This window comes from Penaeus monodon, chromosome 3, assembly GCF_015228065.2.
Source record: "Penaeus monodon isolate SGIC_2016 chromosome 3, NSTDA_Pmon_1, whole genome shotgun sequence".
In the NCBI taxonomy this organism is placed as follows: domain Eukaryota; kingdom Metazoa; phylum Arthropoda; class Malacostraca; order Decapoda; family Penaeidae; genus Penaeus; species Penaeus monodon.
In genome coordinates this window covers 50,281,966-50,283,074 of record NC_051388.1, presented here as the reverse complement: position 1 = coordinate 50,283,074, position 1,109 = coordinate 50,281,966, and positions in this window count along the sequence as shown.

The following is a 1,109-nucleotide window of genomic DNA, read 5'->3' as shown; positions in this document are numbered from 1 at the left end:
TATAATATATATATATATATATATATATATATATATATATATATATATATATATATATATATATATATATGGAACTAGCCATGTCAGAACTATTAAACTCCATGACTATCTAGTTAACAAAATAGAAAGTAGCTTTCAATGTCATGGCATGGATAGGTGCTATCTGGCGCATGCCATGACAGGCATAGATGACACCTACCATTACAAGGTTATCACTGAAGTGCACAATTTGGTTATTCAGAGATTGTTTTTATATTGAGAGTCTGCATGTGAGCTGGTACAGTTAGTTTCTTCTAACTTATATTTTGCTCATCCACTACAGTAACTGTATAGTTATATGAAAAGTTGAACATGTATAGACACACAGTTAATATATAATATCAAGTGACAATTCTTTCTTCACTGAAAACTCTAAGCATGTGTACCATCAACAGATCCCCCCTGCCATGATGTTACCAATTTAATCTTTTATTTCGTGGTTGTTTCCTTGTAGGTCCCTGGCATTTTCTAAGCAATGATTATTATTTTCATAAAAGTCATGTTGCTTTCATTTTAGTTTATATCACTATAAGAAACTAGTTAGCCCAATTGCCACAGATGGCAAGAATACATGCCATGCCCACTGTAATATAAGTTTATTTATTATATTTACACAGAGGCTTCACAAGTGCTTAGTCATCAAGAAGTTAGTAATTAGTGCTACTTATCTCACCTGTTTACCCTTTTCCTTGTTTTTAGGAAAGCACCTTTTGTATTACTTCATTGCCTTTCATGTTGATATCAATAGTTTTAGAAAGAAAAACACATTTTTCCACCACTTCAAGGGATGAGGAAATCATGATCAGTCACTAGGGCCTACTGATACGACTCCTTGCTGGCTGAGCACATGTGGAGCTATCTGTATATAACGAAATTCACAAAAAAACTACAGGGGACACTACATAAATCTGTGGTCATAGGCTTAAATTATATTAAATTATATCAGAAGAACAACCTTTCATAAAAGGATCGTGACCAAATTATACCCCCAGTAGAAAAACGATACTGAAAATAAAAAGTAATTTTCATATAAATTACATACTTCAAATAATGACTATATACCGTATATA